This window comes from Cavia porcellus, unplaced genomic scaffold (assembly GCF_034190915.1).
Source record: "Cavia porcellus strain 051 isolate PalLab524CR breed Dunkin Hartley unplaced genomic scaffold, mCavPor4.1 scaffold_25, whole genome shotgun sequence".
Taxonomy (NCBI): Eukaryota; Metazoa; Chordata; class Mammalia; order Rodentia; family Caviidae; genus Cavia; species Cavia porcellus.
Genome location: NW_026947508.1, coordinates 42640579 through 42664640, shown reverse-complemented (window position 1 = coordinate 42664640; position 24062 = coordinate 42640579). Strand labels below are relative to the sequence as shown.

General features: G+C 34.2%; 1 protein-coding gene across 27 annotated transcripts in view; it reads right to left on the bottom strand.

The window, feature by feature from the left end:
- The window catches only part of LOC100722197 (sodium/glucose cotransporter 4), a 239976-nt gene that overhangs the window by 171717 nt on the left and 44197 nt on the right, over nucleotides 1-24062 (bottom strand). For 23 of the 27 annotated variants that reach the window (XR_010043174.1, XR_010043175.1, XR_010043176.1 and 20 more), the window contains exon 2: nucleotides 959-24062. The gene's annotated coding sequence lies outside the window, so the exon portion shown is untranslated. The remainder of the gene's footprint in view (nucleotides 1-958) is intronic. The other 4 variants (XM_063236444.1, XM_063236455.1, XM_063236456.1 and 1 more) reach the window with 1 other exon arrangement.

The following is a 24062-nucleotide window of genomic DNA, read 5'->3' as shown; positions in this document are numbered from 1 at the left end:
AACCTTCTTTCCAATTCAAAGGAGAAACAAGATACTTCCATGACAAAGAACACCTGAAGAAATTTATGTCCACCAAACCAACCCTAGAAAGAGTATTGAAAGTCATATTAGATAGAGATAAAAATTACTCAGCTTATAATTTTTAAAAGAACTTTGCTCCTTTAATCTTACTGCTCTACTGTCATACATATTCTTGTTTAACATGGTTATCTAAACTACAGTCATTGTTTCTAAATTCCAGTGAATAATTCCTGAAAGCTCCACGTAAAATTTTCACTAATACCTTGTTGGTCAAGATTGAGTCACGTGGCAGTATCTAGCCGTATAGGATTAGGATGATGGTATTATGATTTAGATCTAAAATCTTCCCCCAAACATCTCATATTTTGAGGTTGGGACTTTTTGAAAGAGGTGGGCATCATGTGGTAGGGTGTATTCTCAACCCAGCTCTTTCTCTCTGCACATCCTGGCAGTGAGGCCACAAACAACTTGCTCCCACAATGTGGGTCTGCCATGCTGTTTCAACCTTAGAGCCAGAAGACCATGGACTAAATTCACTGAAACTGTAATCCAAAATAAACTTCTCCTTAAAATGTGGGTTTTGGGTGTTTTTCTCAATGACAGCAAAGTACCTAAGACAGATGGAAAATGATCTGTGTCTTGTCAATAAGCTCTAGTCTTTGAATTCATATAAAAAGAGGAAAGTATATGGAGGCATACTAGGAGTTCCAGCCATAGGCCATTTTGAACAGTGAACATTCTCTCACTGCCTTTACCCACAAACCCTGTCATTTTCCTACTTTCCACTGGAAGGAAAGGGGGTATCAGAAGGGGGTATGAGGCTATGAGAAGTCAACAAGTTTCCCAGGCCTCAAGGTGAGTGTATGGCAGGACCAAGACCAACACTCAGGACCCCCAGCTACAGGGTCAGTGTGCTTTCTCCCTCAGTGTACTGTACCTGAGTTCCTTGGAGATGGGAGACGAGGGCTCCTTCTTCATCATCCCCTCAATATGCATTCAGTATACACTCATTGTGTGTGCAAGAAGGACTCAGGAAGAAAGGAGACTTAATATCTCAGGGCTCTCATGGACTGACTGGGGAAGTGACCGATTCTTAAACAGCCTCTATAAACATAAGGCAGTAAAAAGTGAGACTTCTAAACAACATGGGTGGCTTTCTGAGCCCAGAGGACAGCCTTTCAGGATATGCAGGATTAGTTTTGGACAGGATATGAGGCTGAAGAATTTGAACTGAGTTCAATTTTTATATTTGATGCAGTATTATAGCATTATTAATATTATAGATGTTAGAATCCGAAAGCTTTATCTATCTTTACATGGAAGATGAGTCATGATTCTTTTTATTTTATTTATTTTTTACTTATTTAAAGAAAGAAAAAAACAAAATAGAAGAAAAGGTAAGATAATACAGAATTCAAAAAAAATTAACACTAAGAACTCTCTAGTTGATATGTTACATATTGTCACATTAGAAATGGTTGTTCAAGATGCAAAAGCAAAGCAGAAAAAGTAGATAGACACACAAACATTGATGGTGTAAACCATTCTGTTTAATGATCCAACAAAAATTTAGTCATATGTTCATTTATCTTACACACTTATACATACAGAGATATCTTTTAGAGCACTTTCCTTCCCTTTCATTTTTGCAATATCAATTATATATTTTGGATCTTATTACTCTGTTTTTATTATTTTTTTATATTAGTGAGACAATGTGATGCTTACTAGTGTGAGTCTTGCTTATTTCACTTATGAGGATAGTCGCAAGTTGCCTCAAGATCATCCATTTTTATTGCTGAGTAATATTTGATTGTATAAAAATACCACATCTTTTTCATCCAGTCTGTGGTTATTGGGCATTTTGGTTGTTTCCAAGATTTACCTATTACAAATTGTGCTGCTATGAAAATGGGTGCATATATATCACTGTGATATGACCATTTCCGTTTTTCTTGGAAAATACTCAGGAAGTGAATAGCTGTATTGAATGGGACTTCCCCACTCCTAGTTTGCTGAGGAATCGCCATGCTGATTTCCAAAGTGGCTGCACCATTCTATACTCCCACCAACATGGATCAGTGTTCCTTTTTCCCCACATCCTTGCCAACATTTGTTAACATTTGATTTCTTCATGGCAGCCATTCTTTCTGGGGCAAGATGAAATCTCAGTGTTGTTTTAATTTGCATTTCTTGAATGACCAGTGATGGTGAGCATTTCTTCATGTATTTATTTGCCACTTGTATATCTTCATATGAGAACTATATGTTCATCTCAGATGTCAATTTTTGGAGAGGGTCTTTGAATATTTTTGGGGGGGCTTGATGTTTTTCAATTCTTTCTATGTTCTGGATATAAGTCCTTTGTCTGAGGGATTGTCAGCTAAAATTCTTTCCCATTCTGTGGATTTTCTTTTCACTTTGTTGGTGATTTCTTTTGAACTGCAAACATTTTTTAGTAATATGAGATCCCAGTTGTTGATTCTTTGAAGCATTTCCCGTGTGGCTAGCATTCTGTTCATGAATTCTCTGCCTACCCCTATGTCTCCAAGATTTCTACCTACCATGTCTTCCAGTAGATTTAGTGTTTGTATTTTAAAATTTAGGTCTTTGATCCATTTTGACTTTAGTTTAATGCATGGTAATAGGCATAGGTATAGTTTTAGTCTTCAACATGTGGAAAGTCATTTTTCCAACATAATTTATTAAAGAGGCTATCCCTCTTCCAGTGAACATGGCTAGCCCCTTTGTCAATATCAGGTGGCTGAGTGTCTTTTTAGTTGTGTTTGCATCTTATAATCTGTTCCATTGATCTTCATGTCTATTTCTTTGCCCGTACCATGCTGATTTTATCACTGTGGCTTTGTAGTATAGTTCCAGGTCAGGAATTGAGATGCCTCTTACCTTGCCTTTGTTACCCAGAATTGCCTTTGCTATTCTAGGTTTCTTCTGTTTCCAAATGAATTTTAGGAATATTTTCTCTAGATGTGTATGGTATGTTAATGGTATTTTGATTGGGATTGCATTAAATCTGTATAACAGTTTTGGGAGTATGGCCATTTTCAAAATGTTAATTTTTCTTAGCCAAGGGTAAGGAATATCCTTCCATTTTCTAATATCCTCTTCAATCTCCTTTTTTAGAGTAGTATAATTTTCAGCATATAGATCTTTTATATGCTTGGATAGGTTTATTCCTAAGTATCTGATTTTTTTAGATGCTACTGTGAAAGGTAATATTTCCATAATTTCTCTTTTAGTAAGTTTTTTGTTTGTGTACAAGAATGCTACTGATATTTGAGTGTTGACTTGTATCCAGCTATGCTGCTGAATTTGCTTATTATCTCTAGTAGTCTTCTTCTTCTTTTTTTTTTTTTTTTTTCTTTTTTTTCTTTTTCATTTTTACCAGTACCAGGGATCGAACTCACGACTGCCTGCTTACGAGGCAGGTGCTTATGCCGCTGAGCTAAATCCCCAGCCCTCTCTAGTAGTCTTTTAAGGGAGTTTTTTTTGTCTTCTATGTAGAGTAACATGCCATCTGTAAATAATGATAATTTAACTTCTTTTCCTATTTTTATTCCTTTTATTTCTCCCTCTTGTCTGATTGCTCTGGCTCGTATTTCTAGAACTATGTTGAATAGCAGTGGTGATAGTGGACATCCTTGTCTTGTTCCTGATTTTAGAGTGAAGGTTTCAGTTTTTATCCATTTAGTATAATGTTGACTGTTGGTTTGTCATAAATGGCTTTTATGAGATTGAGGTAGGTACCATCTATTCCGAGTTTCTGTAGGTTTTTTTTTTTTTTTTTTTTTTTTTTTTTTTTTTTTTTTTTACCATGAACAGACGTTCAACTTTATCAAAAGCTTTTTCTGCATCTATTGAGATGACCATGTGATTTTTATTTTTGGCTCTGTTGATGTGGTGTGATACATTTTTTTGATTTTTGTATGTTAAATCATCCCTGCATTCCTGGAATAAATCCTACTTGGTTGTCTTGATGATTTGCTGCATTCTATTTGCCAGTCTTTGCATCAATGTTCACTAGTGAGATTGGCCCATAGTTCTCCTTTTTGGCTGGGTCTCTCTCTGGTTTTGGTATCAGCTTGATACTTGCCTCCAGGAATGAGTTAGGAAGGATTTGCTTCACTTTAAATTCCAATGAAGAGTTTGAGGACTATGGGCATTAAATCTTCTCTAAATTTCTTGTAGAATTCAGCTGTGTATCCATCAGGATCTGGACTTTTTTTGTTGGTAAGTTTTTAATCACATTTTTAATTTCAATAGCTGATACTGAGTTATTCAAAATTGTTATATCATCTTGATTGAGCTTTAGTAGTTCATATGTTTCTAGAAATCTATTTTCTCTGCACTTTCCACCCAATGTGAGTAAAGATTTTTGAAGTATGAATTCATGATCTTTTGAATTTTCATGGGACCTGTAGTAACTTCTTCCTTTTCATTTCTTATTGCATGAATTTGAATTTTTCTTTCTTTTTCTTGATAAGTTTGGCTAGAAATTTATCGATTTTGTTTATTCTCTCAAAAACTAGTTCTTTTATGCATTAATTCTTTGTACTTTTTTATTTTCAATTGCATTAATTTCTGCTCTGATCTTTATAATTTCTTCTCTTCTATGAGCTTTGTGTTTGACTTGCTCTTCCTTTTCTAGAAGCTTGAGATGTACAGTTAGGTTGTTTATTTGTGCTCATTCCATTTTCTTAATGTGACAATTTATTGCTATATATTTTCCTCTTAGGGCTGCTTTCATTACATCCCACAGGATATGGTATGTTGTGTCTGCATTTTCATTGAATTGTAGGTATTGTTTTATTTCTTCTTTAATTTCACCCTTCCAAATATCTCTTCCCTAATCTAATCTAATGAAAATAATAATGGAGGCTGGAGTTTTCATGATATTTGGGCACAGCAGCTCACGTGCCTCAGCTATATGTTATAGTTAGAATATAAAATACCCTAGGAGCATCATCTCGTGATTTTCCATGAGTAGGAGGAGTTCACAACACAAAGAAATATGTGTGTTTGATACAAAAAGGGAGTGACTCAGAAAGCTCATGTCATTTAAGACGTTTGATTGTGTAAATTGACAACATTCCCTCCTCTACAGATTTCTGTAGGAGTGTAGGTCTGCAGGGATTGTTCTCTTTGGAATGGGAAATATCAGGAATTAAACACAAGGTACAACCATGTAGCAGATTTCATTGTTTCCATGCTGTTAACCTTCAGTGATGTGACGAAGATTAAAACATTTGGTGGCTTTTCTGGATAGAATACCAAGTTCTGTATCAGATCGGCATTGATTGGACAGTTAGAAGACCGAGTTGGCCTTGAATAGTATATTACTGTATTTAGCAATCAGATTACCATTTTCTAGTAAAACACAACGCAGTAATGTAAATGTTCTGTATTTCTGGTGTGCAAAACGGTAGCACTTGTCGCTGCTGAAGACTTGAAATGTGGCTGCTGTGATTGAAAACCACAATTTTAAATGTAATACATTTTAATTTAACTTAGGATTTAAATCTAAATGTCCACACACTTCTCATACCTTCTGGGTTGGACAGTTCATAGTTCTAGAAAACTTTAGTTTTTTAATTAAAAAATGAGCACTCCTCATGCCATTCATTCTGTGAGGTTGGTTTTCTGAAGATGACTTAGTCAATCTGTCTCCCACATTTCTCATAGCAGTGAGGAGCTGGAAGTGTGGTGCACAGGCAAGGAAGAGCCCATCAGCACTAATACAGGCATGGCATGTGGTGGGGAATTCACCTGGTGCTCCTCAAGTGCCTTCACCTCCAAGTAATCAAATCCAGACCTGCATCTTTTAGGTAGCCTATCCTTGCCTCATGTAACTTTAAACCATGGCCTTATCCCTGCAAATCTCTTTTCCATCTAATTACAATGCAGAGCATGAGGACTGGGGGCTAAGAAATCTAAATCTTACTGTTGCCTGAACTACTCCTCACCAGTTCGACTCCAAGAAAGTATCTCAATTTGTTTATACGGCCATTCAGACCCCAGGGAGGTAGATTTGCCTTATTTTCAGATTCACTGTTCAGAAGCCCCCTTGCCTGTAGATGTTAGGTATACTGTTCAATATCAGAATTTTTCCTTTAATAAGTGTAACATTTTGGTTTTTTATTAATTTTCCCAATTATTTCTGGAACTCAACTTAAAAAAAAGGAAACTGTTTTTGCTCCTTTTAGAAAGTCAATGGCATGGAAATTTAAAAATAAGTTATGGAACACAAATACATTGGAAATACATTAAGTCTACTAAATTGTATTTGGACGACTCACAGTGAAAATCAAAGCTTTATTACAAGGAGTGTTTAAAAAAAGAAGAATAAACTGAAAATAGTGGCTCATGCTTGAAAACCTATAATTACAACTAGAGACAGGAGGATGGCAAGTTGAAAGTCAGAGTGAGCAAATTAGTGAGACTGTCTCAAAAGAGGAAAGAAAAATAAGAGAAAGAAAGAAAAAGAGAGGAAGAAAGAGAAAGAAATATGAATTGCAAATTCATGTCTCTATCTAGATTCAGTGAATCAGAAGCTGACATGTGGCCAAGTAGCAGGAGTCTGAGCAAGCATTCATTCTAGGCTACTCTTGTGAATGTTAAAGTTTTTGTATGATTCATGTTTAGCACACACACAGTCCTGGATGGAAATATACTGTAATGTGAGTATTCATTTTCCTTGGGAGGTGATACTACAGTTTGTATATGTAACAATATCAGCCAATATTAAAACAAACTCCATTTTGTCAGATGTTAATGTAGAGTTTTGGCTTATGCCTCACTAGTAAATATCAAACAGTGAGGCTGTAATTCTTGATATCATTGTTTGAAATATCTGGATTTGTTTATCAAAACCAAGCAAGTCTATAACTATTTGTGGTTTACAGGGGTAGATAATTTTTCCATAAATTACTTATGTAGTCACAGGACGTTTCAAAGATAGAACTGAGAACAGTGGACTTTTGTAAGATTCCTATAACTTTATGGGGCTGAGAGTAAAATCAAGAAAATACATTATATATAGATGAGAAAGATCAAAATGGACGCAGACTTTTCACTGTAACCTAAGTGAGCCAAAACATTATCTTTAAAATAAAATAAAAATTTTAAAAAGAAGCCAGAATTCCATACTCAGAGAAAAAGAGGAGTCAAAATTAAAGGAGAAGATAAATCAAATGTTGCGTGGTCATACAATAGATATCGTTGCTCAGTCATAAAAGGAAATGATTAAAGGCCACAAATGATATAGATCTTCAGAGTTTTATTCTTTCCTAATTGCTCCAGTGAAATTACAGGGAAATTAGTGATCTACTTATATTCTAAGCCTTGATTTACGTTTTTCTAACTGAGAAACTGTCTAAGCTGCTCTTTCTTCCTTTATTTGTCCTGGGAATGGAACAGGAGTGTGAGTTAAGAGGTGGAGAAGGCGGTGAGTCTAGTACCTCCAGGATTGCTGGGAGCTTAGTGCAGCAGGTTTATAGACAGCCGAAGATGCAGAGTGAGGTGCTTAGGAGGGACCTGGGGGATGTTTGGTTTGGTGCTTAATCACTTGGACCCTAGAGTCACATTCTTGGTGTCATATCTTGGCTCTGACATTGTCAGCTAGAGTCTTGGCTAGTTGATTAACCTTTAATTGGTTTTAGATGATTAACATTGAGCTAATTGATTTCTGATTTGTTAAATGGAATATTAGCATTTGTTAAATGGAACATAGCTTCTAGGATTAGATTAATTAGCACACTTGAAGTGTCCAGCTTGAGCTTTGGTATAATTTTTGCAAATAAGCTAGTTTTTGAGAAGTTGATTTTTATTAATTTTTGAAGAAGGTATTGTTTCTGTTGAGGGATAAAAACACTTTTTATTTTGTTAATTTTTGGAAAAGAATAGAGCCTAAAATATTTTTCTAAAAGGTATACAGATTGAGTATGAGATGAGTCCTTGTTTCTGATTTCTCAAGCAGTAGGCCATTAATTTTGGATATTTCTGTTTGTTTTTATTTTGCGTACATAATGAAATTACCAACTAAATCATGAAAATACTAACTGGACTTTGTATGTAAATAATCATTTCATCTATACATAAAAACTATTCAATTTTTTAAAACTTGCTTACTTTACACACTTTTTTTAGCCATATTTCACTTGCAAGGGATTGCAGTATGATGTTGAATAGAAATTGTAAGAAAGGATATTTTTACACTTTTCCTGATCTTAGAAAGTATTCGGTCTTTTCCCATTAATAAAATGATGCTATTTGTACATTTTTCTAGGTGTCTTCTAGCAGATTGAAAAAGTTCCTTTAAATTCCTAATTCTTGAGAGCATTTTTGTTTTTTTAATCATTAATTGATTTTTAGTTTTTTAAAGGTTTTCTCTGTGTTCCCTGAGATAATATAATTTTTTTTCTTTGACTCAATGGTGGATTACAAATAATGAATCCAATAGTGGGGTTTAGGAATGGAGGGATTCCTGGCATGGATACTACCTGGCTATGAAGTAGTATTCTTAAATGAAGTTGGAGTAGGTTGACTAATATTTGGATAAGAATTTTTGGATCTATGTTCATGTGTCAGATTAACCTGTAGTTTTTAATGTCTGTATGATTTTAATATCACTGTAAACTTTGTGTGATAAAATAAGTTATAAAGAACTCTTTTCCACATACTAGAAGAGATTGTATAGATTTGAAATAATTTGTTAAGTATTTAACAATATTCATCATTGAAACTATCTTGGTTTTGAATGTTTTTGCTTTATTAGTGTTTTCCTTTTATAATTACTATTTATTAATTTTATGAAATATTGGGTTTCAATATATTTTGATCAAAACTATCTTTCCTATACCCTCTTTTACACTTCTCTTTTCTATTCCCCTTCCTCTTGTCTAATAATAGTCTCCCTTCTACTTTCATTTCATCTTTTTATATTTCATATACTAATGAGAACATATAATAGTTGTCTTTCTGAATCTGGCTTAGCTCAACACAGTGATCTCTAGATCCATCCACTTTCCTGCAAATAACAAATCTGTTCACTGGTTGACAGATACGTATCCATATCTTAATGTGAATTATGCCACCATAAGCATGAATATTCAGATATACCCATAATATGCTGAGTTTAATTCCTTCAGATGCATACTAAAGAGTGGAACAAACCGTGACTGTATTTTAGATTCTGAGGAAACTCCATACTGATTTCAGTAGTGGTTGTACTAATTCACATTCCCCTTCAACAGTATAGAAATGTTCCTTTCCCCCTGGATCCTTGCCAGCATTTATTGTTTTATGTATTTTTGTCGATAGTCATTTTTACTGTGGTGAGATGGAATTTCAATGTGTTTTGATTTGCATTTCCCTAATGGCTAAAGATGTTGAACATATTTTCATATACATAATGGCCGTATGTACTTCTTTTGAGCATCATTTGTTTTTTGTTTTTTTTTTTGTTTTTTTTTTGTTTTGTTTTTTGCCTATTTGTTGACGCGGGCTACTTGATTGTATAAAAAATGATTTATGCATTTTAGATGTTGACGCTCTATAAGAAACTTAGTAGGCAAAGATGTTTTTCTGTTATGCAGGCTAACTCGTTACTATGCTAACTGTTTCTCTTGGTGTGCAGAAATTTGATTAGTCTCATTTGTGAATTCTTTCCATTATTTGCTGTCTGATGGAGTCTTAGTCAGGAAGTTTTGCCTGTGTGTGTGTATTCCTCTTCAAGTGTTTCCTCTCTATTTTCATGAGGTAGCTTCAACGTCTTAGGTCTTAAACTCAAGTCATAATCCATTTTGAATTGATTTTTATGTGGTCAGAGATTAAGATCTAGTTTCAATCTTCTACAAGTACATATCCATTTTTCTCAGCACCATTTGATTAAAAGGCTATTGTTTTTTCAGTTCTCTATATTTTTAGCTCCTTTGTTTAGAACCAAGTGCTTGAATAAATGGGTGTACTTCTGTGCACCCTATTCTGTCCATTGGTGTGTAATGGACACACACACACACATATATATACATTTGTGGTGAGTCACTATGTGATGTTTCAGTGCATGTACAGATCACATAATGTTCAATTACAGTGAACATGTCTCTCCTTTTTTGTAGTAAAGAAACATTGAAGGTCTTTGAAAAACATGAAAAATCAAAGGCTCAAAGATCCCTTTGAGATTAAATTTCAGACAAGGCTTTCCCTTACCTTAAATACATTACTGTAAAAAATTTTTAAATGACACCATATATAAACACAGTGAAGTAATACATTTAGGAATTGAAACACTGGTACAGTACTGTAATAGTATGGTTTGCATTTCAATTTTGCCAAGTATCTCATTAATGTCTTTTTCTTGAGTTTTTAATTCTTATTTTTTGTTAGTACTTATTTATAGTACATAATGATTACATTTATCATTGAGAAGCAGTACATGTACATAACACAATCTCATGTTTTGGGGATATTTTTTTCTCCCAGTAATGTCCTTTTTGTTTTCTTTGAGACAGGGATTTGCTATGTAGCAGACTGTCTGGAACTCACTATGTAGCCCAGGCTGGCCTTAAAGTTGTGGCAATCCTTCTGCCTCAGGCTCCTGAATGCTGGGCTTACAGACATGTGCCACCAAGACCAGCTACATGTTGCATCTTATTGTCAGCTTTTAAATTTGTTTTAATCTAAAATAGTTCCTTAACCTTTGTCTTTTTCACATACCTGTTTCATAAGCATAGGTTGCTTTATTATAGAATTTCTTTCAAAATGGTTTATCTGATGTCCTATCATTATTAGATTTAGTATTTGATGTCTTTTCATGATTAGAATTTGTTCTGATTTTTGGCAAGCTATTTGCCATTTGATGTGTCTTTTCTGGCATTTGTTTTTTTTCAGAAAAGTTATAATGGCAGTTGTCAATTACATTATCATTATTTTTACATCTCACTACCTTGGGGAAGTTTTGATTCTTCTTTATTCACATGTAAGTTTCACATCATAAAAAGCACTTATGTAAATGTACATTTCAATTATTTTCATGCATTTACAGATGTGTACAGCAATAACTATCACACAATTTTATAGCATTTTATCACCCAAAAAGTCATATTGCACTTGTTTGAAGTTAATTTCACTCTCAGCCCTAAGTAACAACAAACCTACTTGCTTTTATGGATTTTACCTTTTCTACACATTTACACAAATAGAGTCCATACACGTATAGATTTTACCTTTTCTACATGTTTATGCAAGTAAAATCAGATAATACAACTGGCTTCTTGCAATTAGAAAAATGTGAGGCTTATTCATGTGTAATTTTTACTAATAGTTTGTTCTTTTTATAACTAGAAGGTTGATTATTTCATAAACTTTTATTTTATAACACTTGTAGATTCACAAGAAAAATATGTTTTATACCTAGTGAAAAAATGGGCCTGTTTTCCTTAGATACAAACATTAATGTAAATAGTCAACAATAGTTGGTAAAAATACAGAAAAATATAAATATTTATATAAGGTAATAGATATTTTCTATAATATAATATAGATATTGTATTATTATTAAGGAAGTTGTTAATTAACAACTCAACCTAGATAGGAACAAGTTAAACATATGAAGTTTACAACCTAATAACTACAGTTAATTACGCTCTATTATTGAAAAATGTAGGCAGTAGATAATTTTTCTCACTACAAAAGTGATAATTAGTGAACTACTGCATTTGTTGATTAGCAAAATTTAACCATTTTCCAAAACATCATGTTGTACATGATAAATATGCCCAGTTTAGCTGTCAATTAAAACCAATTAATTTTATTTAGATGCTAAACAAAACTAGGCATATATGCAATTATTTTATAAATATGTTTAGTAATACATTTGTGACTAGATACTCATTTAGTATATTGCTTATTCTTTAAACTATAATTAAAATTTTTCTGTATCTATATATTTCATATGCCTAAATATAAGATATTTTAATACATCATTTATTGCATTGATGCATTAATAAGTACCAAAGAAATAAAATAATATTTTATCCCTTTTAATTTAGAAAGACTAGATTATTTTATGACCAGGTTAGTAGGTTCTGACTTTTTCTGTCATTGATTTATTGTTAATTCTATATTTGAACATCATCATAAATCATATTTAAAAGCTTTTTAAAATTATGGTAATTTGTTTTAAAATAACCATTTGTTATTGTTTTTATGTTTGTGGACATTTTGTGGAAATTTGTCTTTGCCTCTTTAATTGGTCTTACTTCTGCTTTCCTCAGATCCAGAGTAACATGACTGATACTTTTTATACCTGATGTGTTTTTGGATTTCTTAAAATGATTATTCAGTAACATAAGTGTTTAATCCTTTACAAAACCACAAGGAGTATGAATTTGTTTAAAATCCTCCAAATTGTAATTCAGTCAGAAACGATTTGAGCATTTTTGTCTACCAAACTTAGAACTAAAACAAATAATAATAAAAAGAGTTTTTATTTCTGGTTTAATTATACAGTAAGCACAATATGAAAATATAAGCATCTTCTGAAATTGTATACTTTTCAACTTAAAAGAAATACACATGTTTACATAAAAACTAATGAAATATCTAATAAAATATTTTTCCAGGCTTCTAAATTCACAAAACATTTTTGTTTATAAATGATCTGGACATGGCGGAGGAGTGCTGATTGATTTGCATGGTGCTCTTTAAGGCTTATTATTTCATTCCTTCATTAGATTCAGAAACTACAAGTTACCTTGTCTGAGAGCTATAATGGCAATATCAAAATATTAAACTTAATCTAGTTATAGTATCTGTACTACATCAGATGTTTTATTGTAATGCAAATTCTTCTATTGACCAGAACAAGCAAACAACTACTTGTCTTTTCAGAAATATTCCTATTTTGTACTTCACATATCCTTGCTCATTGATCTAAAACTAGTTAACCTTCTTTGTCTGAAAAAGGAAAGCCCCATAATTGCTTACTTTTTTTTATTTTAGAGAAAGCGAAACAAAATAAGATAAAACAAAGCAAATAAGCACAGAACTATGCAAGCAACATAGGACTTTACAACAAGATAACAAGACATCAACAGTGGCTACCATAATGTCTTTCATTTTCTTCAACATAGGTGTTCATACCATCACACATAATAAAATCAAAACAAAGTGGAATAAAACCAATTAAACAAATTAATAAAGACAATATAGGACTTATGATAGGAAACCAACCATGATTACCATAATATATCCTATTATGTTCAAAATAGCTGCCTATACCTTTAGACACAGTAAAATCTAACAAAACAAGATAGAATAAAACCAAACCTAACAAAATTGTGAAAACAATACAAGAGTTCAAGACAAGACCACAAGAAATTAACAGTGATTACCAGCTTTCCTTCATAGACGTTTTCTCCCTCATCACTTTTATTATATCTATTGTGCTTTTTGGATTCCACTAACTCCTGTTTTTTATGGTAGTGCTCACCCATGTGAGTTCAAATTGTTTTGCCCATGAACATGATCTCCAGTTGCATCTATTTACCTACAAGAGCCTCAAGATTATTCTACTTTATAGCTGGGTAGCTTTCCATTGTATGAAAATACTATATCTTTCTTATTTATTCTGTGATTAATGGGCAAGTTACTCTTGCTTTTTTTCCTGTTCTCCTGTCATACAGAACAATTGTTTTCTCTCTTTTGATTTTCAGTCTCTTAATTTCCTTTCCAGTTAGATGTGTTTCTTGTATACAGCATATTGATGGATATTGTTTCTTTATCCACTCTCCCTGAGTTTCTTTTTATTGCTGACCTGAGGCCATCTAAATCAGTGGTTACAAGCAACAGTTATTGGTTTATCTCTGGCATACTATCCTCCTCCTGTTGGCCTTCCACTTTGTCCCTTCATTCAATTGCTTGTCCTGTTTGGTGGTCTTCTTTTGCTGCTGTTCCTGGAGCCATGGTCATCTTTATCTCTCTCTAGAATACCCTTTAGCACTCTCTGTAGGGTTGGTTTGGTGGTCGTGAACTCCTTTAGTTGTTCTTTGTCATGAAAGTATCTTATTTTTACATCAATTTTGAAAGATAATTTTCAGGGTACATCAATCTGGGTTGAAAGTTGTTTGGTTTCAGGATTTGAAATAGTTCAGTCCCAACTCTTCTTGATTTGATGGTTTATGTTGACAAGTCTGCCATGATTCTTATCCTTTCCTTTGTAGATGATCCGTTTCTTTTCTCTAATAGCTTTTAATATTCTGTTCTTGTACTAAATTTCTGGGATCTTGATTATTATATGTCTGGGTGTAGATTTACACTGGTTATGGCTAATTGGGGTTCTATGTTTATCCATATACTAGATCCTTTTCCCATGTTTGGGAAGTTTTCTGCTATTACTTCTGTAAATAGCCTTTTTATTTCACTTGTATTGACCCTTGCATCTTCACTTAACTATCACTCTTAAATTATGTTTCTTTGTGTTGTCTTGCAGCCACTGAATTGTTATCCTGGTTCCTTGTTATTTTTAAAAGATCTTTCCTTTCATGATCACTAGCTGCAATCCTGTCTTTAAGGTTTGAAAGTTTATCTTCAGTCTCTTTCCATTGGTTTTGCCAGCTTTTGATTGACTTTTTAATTTCCTGGATCTCTCTTTGGATCTGTTTCATGCATTGCAATTCCTTTCTACATTGGTCATTCAAGATTTCCATCATTTTCCTATGCTCCTCTTTTTTTTGTCTTTTTTTTTTTTTTTTTTTTTTTTTTTTTTGTCTTTTTGAGACAGTGTCTCTCTATACAGTTCCGGCTGGCCTTGAGTGCACTTTGTAGCCTCAGCTGGTCTTAAACTCACAATAATCCTCCTGCCTCAACCTCTCGAGTGCTGGAATTACAGGAGTAAGCTACCATGCCCAGCACTCGTCTTTTTTTTTTTTTTTTTAAATCTATGTCTTCTTTAGATATGGTGAGCAATTCTTTCATTATGTTTGTGATTTCTTCTTTTACCTGAGATAGTATTTCTGATTTGATTACTTTTACAGTCTCATGAAATTGTTTCTCTACTTCGGTTGTTATCCTATTGGAGATTTCAGGTGTATGATTTCCATTTTCTTCCATGACTGTATCTCCCAGACTTGTATGAGCCGGAGATCTGAGATTGCCTTTTTCTCCTTTGTCTTGAAATTCTCCTGAGTTTTTCCCAACAAGCTGGTTGTGAGGCCTCAAGCACCTCCCACTTTGGCAGCCCCTCCATTGTGTAGAGGAATGGAATAGGCACCTGGGTTCCTCTGACCCTATGTTTGCTGGGAGTTACAGGTTGTACATTTGACTGGGAAAAAAATGGAATTCAGAGCAACAGTAGATAAGAATAGCCTTACAATTCAAAGAGCCAGTGTGGCATTCTTCCACATCCTCCTGTCTGGTTACCTAATCCTTGATTTATGTAGAGTACTTCCAGGAGGCTTGGAAAAGGCCCACATGTCACAGAAAGAGCTATCCTCTCCCTCCCCCACAACTGGCAATATAATTCAAGAGATAACATGACTTAGGGGTGGTCTCTGATTTTAAATTGTGAATCACCTATAGGATGGGGTGAACTATCTCATCATTTGAGCTGAAGTTGACATGGAAAGAGATACTTTCTCCCCTGTGATATAACTGTCAGGCAATGTTAACTGTGATTTCCCTGTTTTCCATGTTAATGTTGCCTTTCAAATCTTCAACCTTACCTCCAAGAATTTTAAAAGGCATAAGCATATGGTGTTAATTTTGTTTAAATATTTTTTGTCTACCACATGCATTAGGTTACTCAAAGTAGAAATTTTCTATTATAAAAATAGAATAAATATATGTCACTTTGTCTCATTCAATATAAACTGAAATAAAAATAATATTGATAATATTATAAATCCTTGAAGACAAAAGTATACTTTTCCAATAGGAGTGATTTAAAAATAGATGTATTACCAGTGTTTTAAAATAAAACCCAAAATATATTTAGATGTATTTAAATCAGTGTCAGTCAAGATGCATTTATGCATAAAAATCCAATTAATATGTACCAATAATGTATTCTAAGAAAAATTGTTTACTTTATCACAAGAAGTAAAAACACGTATACAAGGTCACATATAAATGTATAAAAATATTTACATTTCTGAATTCTAGGCCAAGATTATTGTGCACAGAAAAATTTCTTCCAGCATAATTTTCTGATACTATTAATCAGAAATTATTTGATTTCCAAATATCACTTTAAAAATCAAATTATTTTTCACCAACCACATAACCCTTTGGTTTATTTTTATTTTTAAAATCTTAATAACAGTCTCCTTCATACACACACACACACACACACACACACACACACACACACACACTGTTTATCTGTCTCAAGAATAAGAAAACTAGACCAGTATTGTTGTGACAAATCACATATTTGGCTCCAAATAAAGTTTGCACCAAGAGAATATTTATTGTATAGCCATCAGATTAACATCTGCCTGTTATACAATAACTTAACCCATGTGTCCAGATAATTGTTAGTGTCAAGTATTTGAAAGTGTCACTAAATGATGTCACCCAGACAGCAGAGTAGGACAGCCAGTTATCCATGAATAAAAATGGCACTGGGAGAGAATCAGGAATAGGGTTAACCTTCAGGACATCAATGGTGCAAAATCTCCAAGATGACTGAATGAGTAGAAAGTGTTTGAATGAACTGTATTGGTTTTACCACACCCACGTAAGTAGGGAAATGGGCAGCTGAGGTCTCTGAAACATTAAATAGCAGTAGCTATCGTTATCAGCTATGTGGCAAGTACCACCATAGTTCCCAGTGACCATGACTCCAGCTGTAGAGGAAAGCAGAAGCCATCACTGCCACCATGAACACTCTACAACTTTTGCTGCCAAGGATCCTATACTTTTTCACCTTTGCAGACTCCCGCTAGATGACTGATGTTTGTAGAACTCCACTTTCCCAACCAACTCTCCTATTGGATTGTTGTAGTTCGCTAAGTAGATTAATCATAGGGCACTGTAAAACTATGAAATACCCTAATTAACCGCCTGTGTTCCAGATATACTCATTTTTATCTCACTGTAGGAGAGCAGTCCAATGTTCCCTTAGTAGTCCAAATCAGTGACCCAGAAAACAACATAATGCTCTTCTTAGCCTGTTGAGCTGGAGCCCTGAAAAACCCAAAGTGAATGGGTAGAAATCTGAACTTCCAGTCCAATGGAATCATTATTGTGCCTTCTGGTGGAAGTGGTCTTTCTCTGCTCTCAGGATCTCCAGGTTAGCAAAGCATAAAGGCATGGGAACAAGAAACATTTTTAAAGTGTGTCTCTAGGACACTCACACACAGTAAGCACCATTGGTATTTCCACCTCTTGGTTAGTATTGGGAAAGTACCATATGTTGGAGGATTGTTCACTGGTTCAGGGCACCTACAACCTCTGAAAGAGCTCTGAAACATAGATCACTTAGTTGGAAGTACAACTGAGTGTTCCAAAGGCCATCCCATGATTCTGTCGAACAACTAGTTCAGGATGGTAGGGAGCATGCAATCAGTAAATTCTATAAATATGAGCCCACTACTGCACTTCTTTAACTATGAAGTGATTTTCTTCATCAGAATCAATGCTGTATAGAATATCAAATCAGTGGACAATTCATTTTGTAAGTGCATAAATAGTAGCTTGGGTAGAAGCATTGAATAGAAGAAATGCAACTGAAATTGAAAGGCAATTTATCCAGAGAAATTGACTTTCAGTAAAGATAAAATACTACCCCTTTCACAATGGAATACTTTCATTGTAATCAGTCTGCTATCAGATGGCTGATCACTCTGGAAGCAAGTTTCATATTGGTGGCTTAGCATTGGTCTCTGGTACTGGCAAATTGTGTACTTAGTAGTGGATTTAGCCAGGCCCACAAAAATTTTCTATAAGTTTTACACTAGTAGATTGTACATATTCCAATTATTTTAACTCATTTAAAACTTTTGATGTTAATATAAATGTGTAAGGAAGCATAGATTTGCTTAAATTCTTTTGCAGGGTGGACGAGCAAGAAGAAATGCACTAATAGAAGTAAGGAAATGAACATGGCACCATGAGGAAGCACTGTCAATGGCTTTGGAGAAAGAACACTTGCAATTGATTATTAACCTCTAATTAGAGTGTGTGGGTGATAGTTTGTGCAGTCATTTTTCTGTATTTCTTGTGTTACTTGGAATTGTTATTTTTCATTTATTGTCCTAGAGGAACCCAATTTCCTTAGAAAAGATTTGAATTTCCTTCATTATCACTTTGGGAGATTCCAGTTTCATCATCTGGAAAAGAACCTGAGAATCTGTACTTGTATGCCCATATGTATTTGGCTATCAGGTTGTAATCTGCATCTCCGCTACAAAGATAAGGAAACAAATTCAAAGATTAAATAATTTGTTTTGACCACATGATAGAATTCAGACAACTGATGATCATATTATAAACCCTCTACACTCTCTCTTATTTTAAAACCTTGGATTTATTCTCGAGTTTGCTTGTTAATACTGTACACAGAGAACAATCCTTTCTACATTTTGTGCCAGTAGTTTTTGCAAATGTAGATTTATAACCTGTTAGTAGGTTGTGTTTTTTTAGGTGCTGGATTAGCTCATTAAAATGAACAATGATTTTTTTCCCTTGCTAAATAAAGTGTGAGATCGTTATTTCAAAGAAACTACTGTGCACATACTACACATTCAAAGTAAGAAAATGTGTGGTGAATGGTGTATTCAGACATTTATCTTACTGATTTTTGAGGTACAAAAGATACAAAGGCATATATGACATGGAGAAAAATACGTGGTTTGTTGAAAAACAAGGAAGGAATTCACAGAAGTGACCCTGTCTGAGGAGGTGAGTCCTGTGTAAAAAGCACAGAACTGAGAGTGACGTGGATCTTGGATCTGAATCCAGATTCTATTTTTTCCATTATGACTTTGGATGTGATTTATAGCAAACAGAAAATGCTATGCATTTGTTGTTTGTTGCTATGCTTAGCTTATAGAAAGCATGGAATAGTTATAAACAGGTTTACCATAAACTTCTGTATGTATCACATTGCATATTTGTCAAATACTAGAATCTATAGGATAAAAAAGACTAATAAAGTTAATTATATGATTATCTCAGAGCAGGGGGAACACACGATGAAAAGATAAATAGAATGGGAGCATTGCATTTCATCAGAAAGCAACGTTTGTTTGTTGTTAAAGTCCTTCTCATAAAGATTTATTCAATTGAAATATAAAATACTTTAAAAATAAAGTATATTTGTGCCACACTAATACTGACTAACACTGACATCTTATTCACACATTAAAATAAGCAATACTAAAGAATCTTGTCTTTTTTGTCATTAAACACATATACTATGACATTTACTTCTTTATTGTTTTTAAGTGTAAAGCTCAGTGATAATGTATTTAAAGTATATTACAGTTGTTTGCAAACATCACCACCAACCAGCTCAATAACTTTTCATTTTGCAAATCTGAATCATTTTCCCATGAAGCAATAATTCCCCATTTCTTCCTTCTGCCATTCTGGGCAACCACCATTCTGGTTTACGTCTCTAAGAGTTTGTAAGAATTTTACTACTGAATTTCACATACATGGAAGTATACAGTATTTGCTTTTGTGTAACTGGCTTATTGCCTTTAGCACAACATCTTCAAGTTTCATTCATGTTTGTAGCATATATCAGAATTTCCTGCCTTTTAAAGGCTGATAATGTTTACTGTATTCATATACTGCATTTTGTTTGTTTAATATGTTGATGGATGTGCAGGTTGTTTTCACTTATTAGCTACTAGGAATATTATGGTCATCAGCATGGGTATACAAATATCTTTTTGAAATTTTGCTTTCATTTCTCAGAATTTTTATATTACCACTTTTTTCCATATTTTATTGTGATATGCCATGATGAGGTTCATATATATATGGGAGGGTGTGTGTGTGTGTGTGTGTGTGTGTGTGTGTGTGTTTCCTGAAGTTCATTCTATTTCATGGTGCTCTGGTTTTATAGTTTTCATCAAATATGGAAATATTTCTCCAATATTTTATTTTTGAAATTCTTCCTCTCATTCTGGGATTCAAATTATATATTAAATTAATTGATCACTTTTTTTAAGTCATTTAATTTCTGTTTCACCTTTTTTTCTTTGCGTTTAGTTTTAGGAAGATTTTATTCCTGTTTCTTCAGGTTGGCTAACTTTACCTTCGATAGTAGCTACATCTACAGCTTCCTCATCCACTCAAATGAGCATTTGAGATGCACTTTTTAGTTCTTTTGTGCATGTTTCATTTCTTTCTATGCTTGTCTCCATAAATTATTTATGCTAATTTTCGCATCTCTGTGATTTCTGCATCTCATTCTGGTTATTGATTTTTCTCCTGGTTTTCTTCCTTGCCACAGGTAACACTTTTTATTAGATACTGAAAGTTGAGTTATTATGTTGTTGGATATCTGAATTTATGTCAGAATATTGACAAAATATAGATGATTAGGCTTAATTTTGATTGTCTGCTGTTACCTGAAGTTGATTTTATTGCAACAGCATCTTGTTTTCAAGCTTTGATATGTCATTTATGTAACCTTGAAATAATAGATCAAGCCCAGTCTTATGGTATGCCTTTCTAAGGGCACCACTGAATTTTTTGTGAAATCACCAAGAATTCTACACTCTGACTGGTTCATGTTTGAGTATTTCTCTGCTTTGTATGAGTTCTGTCAAGTTTTGGTCATATGACTCATTGGCAATTCTTTGCCCAGTTTTGCAGTGTCATTATATCCAAGCACAATTTAGTAGTAAAATTTTCAAGGATCTTTGTTTGAATATTTCTGGAATTCTTTTTCTTAATAACTCCCTTGTTTCAAGGATTTAGCCTTGAATTTTCCTGCGCCTTTATCTCTCTGAATCTACTAGGTCTTCTCAATTCAGTTCGATTGAGATTTAGTCCTATTCTTTATTTGATTGGCCATAATAAACAATTTGTCTCCAGGCACAAAGCTGAGGAAATCAGAGCTCACCTCGCTGATTTTCTTATGTCCATTCTCTAAAAATCCAAAAAGAAAAAAATGTGTCCCATGCATATTTTCTAATTTTCTATTGATGATATGTCCTTTGCTACTTCACCATAATTGCAAGGATATCTAATATTTGGGTTTCTCATATTAAACTACTAGTAGGTAGAAAGTTGTCTATATCTTGGGTAACTTACGCTTATCTTCTGGAGGGTGTACAGATGATAAACAGAATATATTTGTTTTTAGTATTAGATTAATCTCATCTGATTTAGATTGACCCTGCTTATCTCCAGAGTTGTTTACACTTGCTCAGGATTAGAGAATCTATTAACTTTGCCAGGGATGTAGCTCAGTGGCACAGTGTTCACCTGGCAAGCGTTCACCTGGTCCTGAGTTCAATTCTCAGTGCCAAAAAAAAGAATATATTAAGAAACTGACTTTCTAAAATTGTAAGTTTACTTGTTGTTTCAGAACAATGTTATTACTTGCATTTCTTAGTGATGTATTTTATTGTTTTAACCTGACTTCAGTGGAAACTAGGGATGGGGGAGTTTGAAGATGAACTCTGGCTGCATAGCTAGAACACTTAAGCGTCCAATTCAATATAAGAACTCTACTACGAGCAGATTTGGAGTTTTCTGGAACTGAAGTTTTTCACATACAGACTGATGGTTCTTTGAGACCTAGGGACAGTGCATATCTTATGTCTAACCAGTGGTTGATAGATCAAAGCACTGGCTTCTAAGAACTCTAAATTCTTCTTGTATATTCTCTTTTTGCTGTTACTATATTTTTCCTTTGTATTAAAGTTGTTTTGTCACTAAACCTTAATCTTACTGGTCATTTCAACAACTGAGCACTTAAAATTACTTAGTGTATAATTTACATACTTGGAAATTCAGTTAAAACAATGGAACTTCTCTTGATACTCCATCAATTACTTAAAAAATCAATTTTATGATCATTTTACTGATACACTATTAAATACATTCTTAGTACTGTTTTACCTTCCTTCTCTAGAAATCTCTCCTCCACATCTAAAGCCATAATTGGGGTTGAGAGAAACCATAGTCAGGGCTTCTTTACTCTTCCTTTGACATGCCAACTTGAAGGTCAAATGTATAACCAAGAGTCTTTAATTTTCCTACTAGATCCTACTATCTTACTAGGAGAAATTTACTAGTAAAATTGGAGGCAACTTCTCTTCCCAAGCAGGTTGCTGTTATTCATTGCAAAGAACACCAAAGAGACATGTGTGATGTCTCCTCTGGAAATTTTAATTCTTCTGATAGATAAGAAAAGCAGCCTTATAGCCCCTCAAAACCCAAGCCTTATTGTCAGTTCCTGAAAACCATTTAATTGGTCTTTCCTTAAGGGACACAGCAGAAGGTTGTAAAAATCCTTCACAGTTCTTTCCATTTATGAAGCATGGGAAATGGTTGCTCAGATTTTCACAGGACTTGGACTAGCAGGGACCATATAATCTGTTGTCAAAGCTTGCCTACTATGTATTTACAATAATCCTGAAAATCTCAGACCATTTCCTTTGTTAAAAGACAGCTACTCCTGTGAATCTTTGGAACATCTGAGGCTTCTCTTCAAAAGGCAAGACTCTAGTACTATTCTGGGTGCAGATAAGTAATCAGCTTAGCACTGTATTGAGGCTCTTGTTTTTATGGGCAACCTTGCTAACGCTACTGTTCTCAGGCTCTTGATAATTTATCTGCTTTTTTCATCATGCTATCTACTCCAAAAAATTAAAAATAAAACTTAATGTCTCCAATTGCCAGATCTGTCATAATTCACCTTCTTAGACAGATTGGGAAATATTCTGACATGCTCCACATCAAGTTTGGACTCTGCATCCTCAACCCACTAGTAGAGTTGACCTATTCAAGGCTTCAGATGGTGATTCAGACAGTAACCCATGACTCCCCTGACAAATTCACCAAGCTTTCTCCCATTAAACAGGCATTTCAACACTTCTCCACATATAGACACTAATTCCTTTCTTATTGTCTTCTGACGGTTTTTTCTCGACCTTGCTGGTGAGCTGCAGCATCCCAGGATCCCAAAGTTGTTGGAGAAAGCACAATCCCCCATAAACAGGATCCATAACCCCTTTCAGTTAGAAGTAGCTATATGAGGACAGAGGCTGCCATGCCCTCAGCAACCTATAAAGAATTATGGTAGTGGGGCTGGGGATTTAGCTCAGTGGCATAAGCACCTGCCTTGCAAGCAGGTGGTCGTGAGTTCTGTCCCCGGTACCGGAAAAAAAAAAAAAAAAGAAAGAAAAAAAAAGAATTATGGGAGTTAATATCTCTCAGGGGGAAAGTGAAACAGGAGATAAGGGCATGGCAAACCTGCTGAACAAGTAGGTATGACCAGTGAATCAGGCAGCTCCAGGGCGTATACTCAGAAAAGCAGTCCTCAGAGCCCAGCACATGAGATCAGTCAGCAAGTGCTACCTTCAGTTCTTCTCAAGAGAGACCAAGTAGGTTTTTGACAGAACAGCCTAGATCTGACATCAACATGAAGAGTGAGAGATACAAAATATGGCTGCCATTAAGCTCTTGGCCACAGTAAGCTTCCTTAATGGCTCACTCTTACTCAGTAGAGCATATTTCTTTTCTTACTGCTAATTGACCCACACTGACTCAACAGACCACATTTCTTTTTCTGTCTTTAATACTTTTAACAAATGTAAAACCTTGCTGTCTTTTTGCTTGTCTTTACCAATCCTTTGTTCAGGATAGCAAGACCTTAGAAAGCATCTTAGCATCTTTGGAAGGAGCATCCCAGAATCCAATAACAGTACAATCTAGGGCATTTTCAAAAACGTATACAACTGTTGCAAACTGGAGATACATACCTTTCCATGATCACAGAATCTTGCATTTGCATTTCCTTGGCCAAATCTTGGTGTCAGATGACAAATGTAATATGG